Genomic DNA, 12,841 nt, shown 5'->3' with positions numbered 1-12,841 from the left:
TTAGACAAGTCTTCCTTGTGTTTGTCTTCTCCATGTGTAAAATGGGTTACCTCCTACCATACCTGTGTTTTCTGCATTCCTCATGGGTAGAAACTGTTTCTAGCAGAAGCTGATTGTTTTAACAGTCAGAGTTGTGGGTAAAGTTAATTACTTAGTAGCAGACATCAGGCCTTATATTCAAAGGGTGCCTGTCAGCAGTGCCAGCTGAAAAGCACCCATAGCCACCTTCAATTCAGGAAGGGCACAACTTTCCCCACCCTACTGCCTCTGGCTTCTCACCATCACCTAGTTCTCCATGGGATCATGATCATCTCCCACCCTCAAATCAGATCTAGCTTTCACTCCCCGACTGAGTTCCTCGGCAAGCAGAGATCCTGGCACTCGCCCATCTGGGGCAATGACAATAACCTGTACAGTGATCAAGGTCTCTTCTAAAAATCATGTAATATTTACTTGGAACAAAATGTTTTTAAGGGAAGTATATTACAAAACCAGTAAACCCAGAATGTGTATATACTTGCTCTTTTTCCTAAGTCCATTTTCCTAATGTTTCCTGGATCCAAGAAGGCTGAATATCCTGAGGATCTCTCCACAGACTCTGCCTGTCAGCCTGGCATCAGTTCTGGTAGAATCATAGAATCATTTAGGTTGGAAAAGACCTTTGAGATCATCAAGTCCAACTATTAACCCAGGACTGCCAAGTCCACCACAAAAGCGTATCACTAAGCACCACATCTACAGGTTTATTGAATACTTTCCAGGGACGGTGATTCTGCCACCTCCCGGGGCAGCCTGTTCCAATGCTTGACCGACCTTTCAGTGAAGATTTTTTTCCTAATATCCAATCTAAGCCTCCCCTTGTAGAACTTGAGGCTGTTTCCTCTTGTCCTGTTGCTAGTTATATTGGAGATGAGACCTACCCCCACATGCCTGCAACCTTCTTTCAGGTAGCCACAGAGAGCAGTAAGATTTCCCCTGAACATTCTCCTCTCCAGGCTAAACAACCCCAGCTCCCTCAGTTGCTGTTCATAAGCCTTGTGCTCCAGACCCTTCACCAGCTTCGCTGCCCTTCTCTGGACACGCTCCAGCACCTCAATGTTCCTCTTGAAGTGAGAGGTCCAAAACTGAACACAGTATTCAAGGAGCAGCCTCAACCATAACTGACCTTCCTTCTCTTCTTCAGAAGTTCTTTTGATCTGCAGTCTGCCAGCTTTGTCAGGCGAGTAATTGTTATCTGCTGGAGCTAGGGTGCTTGAAGCTAGCAACATGCCTGCCACTTTCTCACTGGAGAGTGTGCTGTGTGTCCCCTGTCTCCTCTAGATATGTTGTGTAGCTTTTCTGCATGCATTCCTGAAACCTCAAATCAGTTTTCAGTCAGTAAGTTCCTGTAGGGCACAGTGATACCTCACTGTAAGTGTACAGTGACTAACCACCTGGGCAATATCCCTACTGTAACCTACAATATTTATGCCATGACTGCATATAGGTAGTCCTATATTATTACCCAGAAGTTCCATATTTGAGACTATAAGGACGTGAAAAATGTCCTGCTAACTCAGACTGATGGTTGGCACTAGGAGGTGTTGTTTGGAGAGGGTTTGTCAGCCTTAATGCTTGCTTCAGTACGTTCGCTTTATACTCTACCCATCCAGGATTATGGTACTAGGGTTTTTAGAGGTATCTGCTTAGAGACCTGTTATCCATGACTTTGCCTAACCACTTTTTAACCTGCTGATACACTATCTAAAATCACAAGTTCCTTTGATGACAAATTCCAGAAGCTCATTACCCTCTATGTTAAGAATGACTTTCCTTTATCCATTTTAAATTGATTTCTGAATAGTTTTGATGGGTATCCTCTAGCTCCTGTATTGTGGTATGGTGAATAATAGTTCTTCATTCACTTTATCCACTGCTTTAATTATTTTTTAAATCTTTATCTCACCTTCTGTCATCTTTTTCTTCTCCAAATTGAAGGCTTCCAGCCTTATTAGTGTTTTCTCATGAAGTAGCTGCTCATCACCGTAATCATCTTACCTTCCCTCCTCTGTACCTTCTCTTTCTCTACTACATCTTTCTTGACTTGCAGGGACCAGAACATCACACAGGACTCAAGATGTGGGTTTTAAATAGCAATAAAATAATGCCCTTTGTCTTGTTCTCAGTATCTTTCCAAATTACGTCAATTTTTGCTTTTTTGATTTGTTGACAGTTGTTACATATTGAATTGATGGCCTCAGCTGTTTCTGTGATCTTTTCAGTGAACTGTCTGGCAGTTCTCAGTTTGGTACCCTGTAACCATGGCTCAGGTTACTCTTTTCCTAGGTTCATTGCCTTACATTCATTGCAAAACACATATCTAGACTCCTGCAAAACACTTTTGTATACTGTCACTCTATTTTATGAAGTTCTTTAGGAGTTCTGCACTATTGACGTGTCATCTGACTGCTTGCAAATCTCTAAAAACAACATACGGTGTTCCATCAGAAAGAAATGTGTTCTCAGTTCCCAGGTTGCCTACAAAACTAGCATTTTCTTACTGGCTGCAGAAATGCAAAAGCAGATGGGAAGGCACATATGCCATGTCTTTTCAAGAACATACTTTTGTGCAGGCCTCAGCATGTCTGATTTAACACAACTGCTAGAAAATTCAGCACAAAAGGAACTACACTTATCCTCACTTCTTTCCATGGAGGCAAAGAAAATGAAATCATGTCTATGTAATGTCATACTAATTCTCCTGTTATATAATATACTGAAAACTGAGCACAACACCTTTGAGTTAGGAGCCATGTTCCAGACTGTACTCCCAGTTCTGTTATTCTGTGGAGTTTAATTTTTGCCTTTAACATTACTATCTATAGAAATTCAACTTTTATAGCTGCTTTCCTTTTTAGAACAAGTGAAGTATAGGTTTGTAAATGCCAAGATGCGCAGGATCGCAGCTGTCATTTTAGCTTCATTTGAAGACTTCCATGAGTACATGTATTCCAGTTCGTACAACAGGTGCACCTAATTCATCATGCTGTCATGTAATTTTCCCAGCACACGTCAGATTATGCAGAGAGAACACATTTTGATGTAATATGCTAACCCTCATAGGCAGCTTTACAATGGTTAGTGTAAGTCACTCCTGCTTTTTGGGGATAAAGAGGTAAGGTAAGCAAGCCTGTGATCACGGGGAAAATCTTTGCTCTAAAATGCAATAGCCTGTCGCAGAAACTCTTTGAAATGCCCAGATGTCTCACATAGCAGCTGTAAATTATGCCCATTTATGCCTTTATGCACGTGAAGAGTCCTGCCTAATGTTTTTTTTTCTATGGCTTTAGGGGATGTATTTCTTATTTTTTTCACCAATCAGCAGAAACCACAGCTTTTACAAGACAACAGAATTAAGCGTATGCACTAACTCAATGAATGCATTTCCAATTACATTTTTCTTTGATGAGCTTGCAGCAGATTAGTAGTCCAAGATGTCTTTTGTTCAGAATGACATGCTTTGTAATTTATTACAACATGCTACCATCCTATGCTTTAAAATTATCTAGTGGAGTTTTCAAAGCCTCAGATGTCATTTACATGCCTAATTTCCACAGAAAGTAAATGGGAGTGAGATATACAGTTGTCATTCCTGCCTTTGAATAACTTTTCTGCTCTTATTGCTCCTCATCAATTGTTTGGCTAAATCTACTGTATTTATAAAAAGAGCTCCCCAGGAGCCTTCAGTAACTCCCCACAAAAATGGTTATCTCATGGGTGGCCTGACCAGGAATGCTTGGCAGGATTTTATGTCTCCGCAAGCTGCATTAAACCAACAGTGATGGCTTTAAATTTGAGTCCTGAGTGCTCCTGAAGATGCTTTTGAAACTGCAGTAGGGAGTTGGGCTGACAAGTTTACTATCAGCAAAGACAATGAAGCAGGTCTTAAGAGTGCCTTTGGGTGTTCCGAGAAGAATGCAATAAGCATACCCTTTGGAGCCATTCCCTTCCCCATTTGTTATTGCTTTGTCATAAACATTTGTCAATGAAGACTGATTTTCAAAAGAACCACGTTTGGGAGTCTGGAAGTAAAAAGCTATAATATGAAACATCTTTAAAGGTAAATCAATTTTGTGGCCTAATCAACTGAACAGCATCCCTTTAGCTTCAGCATCAGAAATGCTGCCACATATTAATCTCCATAATTTTTCTTTTCTTCTTCTTCTTTCTCAGGGACAACATATTCTTGAGTACTATTTCTATTGCACGAAAACCAGACATGTATAAATAACTGTGCCCACAGTGGTAATTTCTAATAAAAAGGTAATGAAAAGGGCAGCCAGAAACTCATTTTAACTCTTTATCCTAGTAGCTGCAAGAAAAACCTTGAAATATAATAATGAAAGATGGATGTGTTTGCCTTGTTAAATATACTTTTCCACTGTGTTTAGAAGCAAGCAATAAAAAAATGTAAAAATGAAGTAAAGAATGATTTAACAATCCACCTTATCAGCTTTGGTTTACCTCTATGTAATCTTAAAATGCATAACAAATATCTCCAAAATATTCATTTAAAAATGGCTTAAGATGCTCAGTTTGCTGAATTTAACTTGGGGGCAGATATTAACTCAGATATAAAACCCTTTAGAGTGGCCTAGACCCGTGAAAAGTTATAGGTGCTCAGCTTTATCCTATCCTATCCTATCCTATCCTATCCTATCCTATCCTATCCTATTCTATTCTATGCTATTCTATGCTATTCTATGCTATTCTATGCTATTCCACTCTATTCTATCCCATCCTATTCTATCCCACCCTATTCTATCCCATCCTATCCTATCTCTTATTTTGCTGCCTAAACACATCTCTGGATCTGGTCATCAGTGTATTAATCTAGTTTCTGTTCTATGAATAAAAGTAATTCAAATTTCCTAGGAATTAATAGTCTTTCTTAAACAATAAATTTGGGGAAAACAAACATATGCTTTACTTTAAAAGCAAGCCTGAATCCCATTACATGTTTGGTTAATTGAAAAGATGAGCTTAACTGAAGCCTAAAAATAAGTATGTGATTTAGGATAACCAATGTCTATAGTAGAGTCAGGCTGTAAGAAATTGTACTGAAGAAGACTGCCAGAATTTCTCACTTAGAAGCACAAGTAGAAAGAGGAATGGCTAAGACTTTGAGACACCTGCCTATCCTCCCAGTTTGGAGCTGATCTGGTTTACAGGTTTGTTTTTGTCCCCAGTACCCACAGTGCAGCCAGAAAAACATTGTGCTAAAGGAAAAGGCTTTTTAAATTTACTAGTTTTGTTATTTCACCTACATAACCTTATTTAGTATTAATTTGGATGCACCTCATAAAAAATAGAACAACATATCTACCACAAATTAGAGAAAAAACTACTTTAATATTCATTGACCTATTATAAGATTTTAAAAATTTTAATTTGCTATTGTAGGCACTGTTGTGACTTACATGATATTTTTCCATGATGTACTAAGATGAAAATAAAATCTAACATTTGGACTTAACCTTCTTATTGGAAATACTAGAAGTCACTACAAGTCATCAGGACAAATTGTGCATTGCATTCAGTATGTAGCCTATAAAAATTTGAGCCCTTATGTTTATTTTATTAGTCTTTCCCCCCTTTCCTATCCCTAACCCCTGAAAAGGATAAAAAGATTTCACAGAGACAGAAGAGGATTGTTCACTTTTATATTACTGTTGATAAAATGTACCTGGAGGAAAGTGAAGCAAAATGCAGGTTAATTACACCAAAGCCCTTAAAAAAGAACTTGAATGGGTCTGCAGTGGTGCATAGGATTCTACCTACTCAGTTATAGAAGTAGAAAAATGTGCCTAAAAGTGGGAGTCTAGATGTAAGCTCTCCAGGAGTTCTGTGATTTTGTCCTTTTGTTTCATCGCCTTTTGTTTCAAGTATTTGGAAGCAGTATTTTGTTTAACCGTTTCAATGAGGGAAGAAAAAAAACACCCAGCGCCTAAGTGGAAAAGATAGCAGTCTGGGTCAGCAAGCAGTGAAAAATCCTGCTTTTGTCCAGTTCTGCTTTTACAGTTCTGAATAGTTGGTGCATATTTTGATAGCTGCATGGAACTTCAGTTCTGCCCTTTCCTGCTCATGCATCCCAGTCCAATATCCATCAGAACCTTTTCATCTATTTCAGTTAAGACTGATAATTGTATATACTCTGGGGCAAAGACAGGTTTATCTTCATAAATGTCTGAGCAGTGCAGCTTGCACCTAAATCATTTAAATAATGGATTGTGATCATTATAGTCATCTACTTGTGTTTTCTTCACAGGCTAAAATAAATAAGCTTTCTTCAGAACGCTTTTTAACTGCAATAACACTCTACTTGATGTCATGCAGATATCTTTTCTACATGTAAAGATGAACAATTGTCACTTAAGCTGCTTTGGCAAAGAAGATTTATTACTTACTTCTCAAGTGATATAACAATTACTGAAATCTGAATAGTGGAATCCCCAGTATGCAATTAACAGGACTTCTGTTACAGCAGGCAACAGTAGTAAAGCCTAAGCCTCTTTATTTGTGCTGCAGTTTTTCCTGGAGAAAAATTATAGATCATTGCTGGGAATTAATAGTTTTTGAAGAACAGTTACTCCAGCTGCATAAATAATAATAAAATCAAATATTATAATCCAGTGGTATATAACTGCACGTTTGTAAATATATAAATGACTGCATTGCCTTGCATATATATGTGTGTATATATTAAACATATACACTTAACATATGATTATGTACATTTTAAATATATTTAGAGAGAAAGAGATAGAGTCAAAATTATATTAACTAAATATTAAAGTTGCAAAGACTTCAAAGACTCAAAAGCAAAAAAACTTCCTGGTTTAGCTTATTTTTCTCTTCTTTGTGTGCATGCATTATTACATCATGCCTTCTTATGTAATTGCTCACTATTTTTATGCTAATTTTGATGGAAACAAAGCTTAGGAAATCTACCAGGGTGTGATATCACCTCCTGAAAACTTCCATATCCAGTGGGGAATTTCAATCAGCTTCTGCATATAGAGGTTTCAAAAGTAACTCTGTTCTGCTAGATTTGCTGAAGAATGGATGGTGGAGTATAAGAAACATTTACTTATAAACACACGTAACTTTGTCCTGGGTAGATTTCCATTCCCTTGGCTGTCACTACTCATATACATGCAGGTAGTGAGAGATAATGTAGGGGAAATAGATTACTTTGGCCTAATACTTGAAATGCTTGAGTAGACAAAGAGATTTTCTTTTCTTCTTTGCCAGAGGACAGGAGGACAGTTGGAGGGGGAAGAGAAGGGAAAACAGGTTACCTCAGCTTCGTAACAGGAGATAAAAGAAAATGTTGCTATAATTCAGTTAAAATGTCAATCAAGAGAGACATGAATCCAGAAGAAAGAAGGCTTTATCAGTTTTGGTACTTGCAGTAAGGTTTGTTTCCATGGGAAATCCTAAAGAAGAAAAGAGCTGCTCAGTGACTGGACCTAATACTAATTCAGTTTTTACTTTTTATAGTTTGTTGCCTGATGGGATACTTTGAGTTCTTCCCTCCCTTCCTTCAATATATACAGAATTATTAATTTCCTTGGGGAATTTTTACGATGCACTCACTCCATTAACTTAAGTTTATACATTCCTTCATGAATTTAGCTGTGTGACATCTCAGCAAGTTGAGGAGCATTTGTTATGCACATCTGGAACTGAGGTGGAGGGATTAAACCCCTCAGTCATTAATTCATTTAAGGCATGGATGAAATCAGTATCTTTAGCACTTTCAGGACATTTCTCTCCTCGGAGCTTTTCTCCACCTGCTCTTTTCAACCTACCCAGGCTGCCCAGAGCCCCCACCTCAGTCCTTTCTGTCACCAGGGAAATATTTAAAGGCTGAAGCAAAGGACAAATTGCACAAGGGACAAATGCAGCTGGCCATGGGCACAGTAAGAAATGTGGGAAGGAATGGAGAGCAGGCAACAATATCTTTTAAGCCCCATATGCTCTCCTTTCCTTTCACGGCTCAGGTTATGGCTGTTGCTATAGAGCAGTTCTCAGGCTGTTGCCTGTGGAGTAGCAGTGGAGGGCGATGAAGTGAGCAAGGCTTTTCCCAGCAAAGGTAGATCACCATTCATTAAAAGTCTTACTACTGCTTACCTCCTATTTCCATATCCTAATGTCCTGATAGCAGCATGTTTAAAATGTCCCCTAAAATCTGGAAGATTTGAAAAAACAGAAGAATGTTTATATGTCGGTTTGTAGCCTTGTTCTTACTTTCTGCCAATGCTTTTCTCGTTCTTTCTTTGTAGATGTTGCCAAAATAATGTTTGTGGTAACATCAGATTAAGACAAATGTCTGATTCCCTGAGGAAATGATGTATGGTTTAGTAGGTGAAACAGTTTTTACCACTACTACAGCATTTAACACTTCTTCATTTCCCACAGGAAAGGAAATGTCACAAGCCATTTTCCAGCAGAATTGATTTCCCCTTTGTTTAATGCTGACTGTCTGCCCCTTGCAAAGGAATAGACTACACCTCTTTCCTGTCCTCCACTCTGATGTACTCCCATTTTCCTCCAAACCTGGCCTGACACACAGAGATCGAATTATGAATATGTCTGCAAAAATGTTGGAGCAGCTGACCTGGCATCTGTACATTGCTGTGCAGTGTTAGTGTGAAGGCTTTGGTTGTTTTTGCCTCAGTGCAGCAAATAAACTCTGTAGCCTGAAATCTCCTGTTTACGTAAATTAGGTACACTTAATTAAAAGAGGATCTTAACTCTGTGGAAAGTTTATACCAAAGCACATACTTGATGTATCCACCACCATGTCTCCGTTCCAAACTCTGTGAAAGCCCTAACATATATTCAACTTGAGCTATGCTTTAACTACAGTCATGACTAGGGATGCATGTCATCCTTTTCTAGTTCTGGCTTTTCTCACAATACCATCCCTTTCCACACACCTTGGCCTTGCTGAGAACAGAGACTGAAATAATTAATATTTTGTTTTAATTTGTTTTAATTCACTAAAGAAAGGCAGAACACATATCAGATGAATTATTTTGTTGGTGGACTAGGAGAAGCATCATTGCTCTCCCTATTTGACCTGTACACATTTTTCACATTCTGACAGCTCTTGTGATGAGGAGCAGTAAATGCAGCACTTTTGTGTCAGTCAGTTAGTGGACATGGTTTCTTGGCCATGCTGCAGAAAGGGCAAGTGTATATCAGAAGGCAGCAACAGAGCAGTTAGCATGTAAGACCTGGGGATGGGGATAGCAGGCAGAGAAATGGGATGGGAAAAAAAGGAAGAAAAGAAGGAGCAGGGGACTGCGAGTGTAAAGGATCATCCAAAAGGATGCGAGTGCAGGAAAGCAACACACGGAATATGGCATATATAGGCCAGCCTATGGAAGGAAACAAGGACCACAACTTCACTATTAAGCATGGCATCAAACTGGGTTCCTCCTTCTCTTCTGCTGAAGTAAGAGGATAACCAGAACCTTGTGAAGTCTGGGCTGAAACCCAATTCCTCCCAAAGTTGTACTTCAAACCATTTGAGCTTGGGTATTAAAAAAGACCAACAGCACTTTCTCCTTCTCTGACAGCTTTGCACATTTGTAAACCTGCTCACTGTTATGTTTAAGACTCACTGTGGTTTTAACCTCCAGTTGGCAGCAGTGGCTTGGTGAGTGTGATTAAGCATCCTGGCAAGTGATGAGTGAAGCCACTGCTCCATCCTTGTCTGCAGCACCGGCAGCTGGGGCTCTGCACTGCTTCACTTTGCCCCAGGGCCCACACCAAACGCTGATTCTCCCGTAACCGAACTCTCTTTTTGTCTGTTATGTGAACAACTTATTTGATGGTGATGTTCACTGCTACCACTGGGCCACAATCTCACTGGGAAATCCTTTGTTTTGAAGGGGTTTTCAGGCATTGTGTTGAGTGCTGCCAGGAGTGAAGGCTGAGAAGGGGGCACTTCGAAAAGGAAAAGCATTGCTTTTCCATTTTACCTATTTAATTTTATAATTGTCATCCTAATCCAGAATGTTTACCATGTTAACATTTGTGAAGGTCAAGGTTGCTCAGCCACGTGATGGAGGTTCAGCCTTTGGGGCTCTTCCTGCTGGCCCCACACTCACAGAGCCTTCACCTGCCTCTGTGTCCTGGGGAGAAAACGTAAAACCTTCCAGCCTGTTTGAAGGATGGTGAGCTCTGCTTTTGCTTTCAGTAGGTAAGCCACACTTCTATATCTGTACAGGCAGGATTTGTGAGAGGGGAATGCAATACAGTTGGAAATCCAGCTCCTTGAATTCCGGTCTACAAATCCTTGGAGAAATCTGTGCAAGCGCAGGTATCTTGTGGCTCTGATACACATAAAATCTTAGAATCATTTAGGTTGGAAAAGACCTTTAAGATCATCAAGTCCAACATGAGGGCTCCTCTCCCTACATTTTCTAGATCAATATGAAGTATTTCTATAACATTTAGTAAGGACAAGTTCAATGCCTGCAATTTTGAGGAATGCTGTGGGTTTATGTTGACAAACATGAGGCTTTTTCATAGGCAAAACTTAAACATGAACTTGCATAATGGAGCACTTACAATGCAAGCCTGGGCTATGTATGAGCAAAAAAAGGATATGGGACACATTTCAAAGACTTTTAGATGCCTCATTCCAATTCCCTGAGTGTTAGATGTGGAAATGTCTTTAAAAATTTGGATCATAGTTCCACAAGTCTACAGGCTCTTATGAATTACAGCTACCAGGCAAGGCACATAAGGGACCAGATAATTGAGTATCAATTTGTATTACTGCCTCCTGGAGAACACACATAGCAACACTTTCAGCTCAGTTTTAAGAATTGAAATATAAAACTCAAGGGTACTTGTATATACTCTTTTCTCACCTTGCCAAAAAATAGAAAAGCTTCAGATGTTTTGAGTTTCTTTGCTTTTGTTCTAAATACTTTGGTGTTAATAAACATCCTTTACAGATGAAGACTTAGACTAAACCGTAGATTGGCAGGATTTTTTTAGCTAGTGGATATACTGGAACTGATTTTCTTCTTTTTGCTTGAAACATGTTTAAAAGCTGTCAGTTTTGCTGACATTTCAATTGGAACCTCCTCTCTTCCCAAATTATACACTCTAGTAACGTTGTAATTTTTTGGTTTGATGCTGTTGGAATATTTGGGGCTCTTTCGTCCAAAATAGAAATTTGGAAATGATATACATAGTTGTTCTACATAAAAGGCTTGACACCAGGATAAAACAACAAAAACTTCTCTTTTATGAAAACAAAATATTTTGATCCATGTCCATTTTTTTTTCCTCTGCTGCTCCCCAGCTTGTGTTTACTTCCCAGCACAGCTGCTTCATTTACAGTTTTTCCTGCTGATTTAAACATAAAATATAGTGCTACTCAATTATCCCTTTTATCCCTGCTACCTGCCCTTCTATTCACTCTGTTCTTAGTCACTTAACCTTTTCAATGTCAGCTCCTAGAGACTACAGCCTCCAGCACAATGAAGGTCTCTCACAAGTTACACCCATGCTGACACTGAGGTTATAATTGTAATGGAATTCAATCACAGTTTTGCTGAGGAATAAATATAGCCCTGGCTTTAACTAGGTATTAATTTACAGTGTCTCAAACCATGTCAGATACCTGGAGAGCAGAAACATTAAACCATGTATTTTAGTGACTCAATGAGCAACAGCATAGACCACACCGCACCTCTAAGGGACAGCACAATTGCAGCCTGCCTGGCAACAAAGTGGGTGAGATTCTAGCATCAGACACATGGATAACAAAAACATGGCTCCTGTCCAATTACTTCAAAATTATATTCTATAACTGAGAGTGAAAGTCAGTTTACGATAGTTGAAGAACTTCTTTTCCAACTTTCCAGTAGCAAATGTGCCCAGTATGGACAAAGCCATCGCAATCCCTTTTTACTTTCGGAACATGTTCTCACGTTCTCCCTTTCATCAGTTGCAGATGATATTTTGTGATTATTCCACTTCTGAGCTGCTCAACAGAATTGTTTATTCCCAGAGCTAACTGAAGTCAGTGAGAGCGTGTTAGTGGTTCTGGATCAAGAGATCGGTGATCCAGCAGACCATGACAGTGTATGTGTGAGTGACGCCAACTCCTGTTCTAACCGCAGGATCAAATTCTGAGCTTACTGTGATTGATTTTGCCACAAATTTAGCAAACTCTAAAAGTACATTTTCTTTGCTCTCTTTCTAGCTGTGTGCCATCTGCTGTGTAGCACTGCAGCACGTATTGATGCTTTAAATAATACGAAATACCCTTCTTTCAGCACTTCTTACTATTTCTGATTTCTCAACCATGTAGAGACAGATGAAATATTTATAGCAAACATCTTCTGGGTTTTGTTTTAGTTCATGGAACAGTTAGGAAATGTAATTACATTTTTTTTAGTGGAATTATAGCCTTTTTCTATCAGGATGATTGTGAATATATAAATAAGGATACACGCACGCAGAGGTTTATTAGATGTATTAGAAACCACATTTCAGTTGCAGGTTGATCTCAGAGAAGAGCTGACTGAGAACAAGATTCAAAGTACCAGCAAAGCGCTTGGAGAGTTTCATAGACTAACAAAACCCAGCAGTTTTCTTTAAGTCTGCTTATCAAATGTTCAAGGAGTTTTTCTGGGATTTGCAGGAGCATCCAGACTCCTCAGAAAATGGAAGCAAAACCAGAAGCAGATTTTTCCCTGGTAGCTCAGCAGACTGAGCGTTAATCTAACAGCAACCTGGAGCAGAGAAGGTTTGTGGGAGGTTCTTG

This window comes from Falco peregrinus, chromosome 6 (genome assembly GCF_023634155.1).
Source record: "Falco peregrinus isolate bFalPer1 chromosome 6, bFalPer1.pri, whole genome shotgun sequence".
NCBI classification, from domain to species: domain Eukaryota; kingdom Metazoa; phylum Chordata; class Aves; order Falconiformes; family Falconidae; genus Falco; species Falco peregrinus.
This window is presented reverse-complemented; position numbering follows the sequence as displayed.